This window comes from Trachymyrmex cornetzi, unplaced genomic scaffold, assembly GCF_001594075.2.
Source record: "Trachymyrmex cornetzi isolate Tcor2-1 unplaced genomic scaffold, Tcor1.1 scaffold1170, whole genome shotgun sequence".
In the NCBI taxonomy this organism is placed as follows: Eukaryota; Metazoa; Arthropoda; class Insecta; order Hymenoptera; family Formicidae; genus Trachymyrmex; species Trachymyrmex cornetzi.
The window spans coordinates 45,544-46,634 of NW_017295731.1; positions in this window are offsets into that span (position 1 = coordinate 45,544).

The window sequence follows — 1,091 nt, forward strand, 5'->3', positions numbered from 1 at the left end:
ATATATATATATATATATACAATAATGTGTAGCTAGGATAGCACGTCTTGAGGAAACATGAGCTACGATCAAAAATAAGTTCCTCTATACAAAATTCTATTATAATAATTTGAATAGCCTTTTGAAGTAAGAGGATGTATACAAGAAGTATCTTGCATATTCTTTTATTTTAAAAGGCTATTCGAGTTATTATAATAGAATTTTCTATAGAGGAATTTATTTTTGATCGTAGCTCATGTGTCCTCATTTTTATAGATGAATACGTGTTATAAATACACGCGCCTGATTCATTTAAGATTTTTTGCTTAGAGGAAATGCTAAGAGTAATTCCCCGCTTATCGGCAAAATATTTTTTTTTGAGTGAATGTTAAACAATAAATGATGTTTATAAATGATATTATTCACATCATGCGTGAAACAGAATGCACCTTATAACTGTAACTCGTTACTTTTTAGGATCGGTAACAGTAAATAGTTTCTTTATGAAAAATAAAGAGCTGTAACTATAACAGATTACTTTCAAACAGTTCCCAGAGATAACCAAACGTGATTAATCATATCGAGAAAACTAATGCACTGCATGAGTGTTGAATAGTTGTTGTTTGTTTGCCGTCATCAAGTATCTTATCGTATTAAGCAACATGAATGTTTATATGAATATTTAGTTGATAGAATTTTGAAAACAAGCAATCAGAAATATTAATATGGTATGTTACTAGCAATATGACGGCAACATGACGACAACTGATGATTTGTCGGTGCGTCATTAGTATTTTTATGGCAATATGACAGCAACAATAGAGTGATAATGTTTCTTTTTGTGTGTTGCATATTCGTCTTCAATCGTTGAAAATGTATAGTTTATATTAGTAAGTAATATGTATATACAATATTGTGTTATTTTTTTATTTATGCAAGCAGGATAGTAATTGTTGTGAATTTTAAAAATAAATGTTTCATTTTCGTACAATCCTTGCCTTCCAATCAGATAAATTTAATGAGGACATTATAATAATGATTTCATGAATCTTATATTTATTATATTATTATTACACACACACACACACACACACACACACACACACACACAC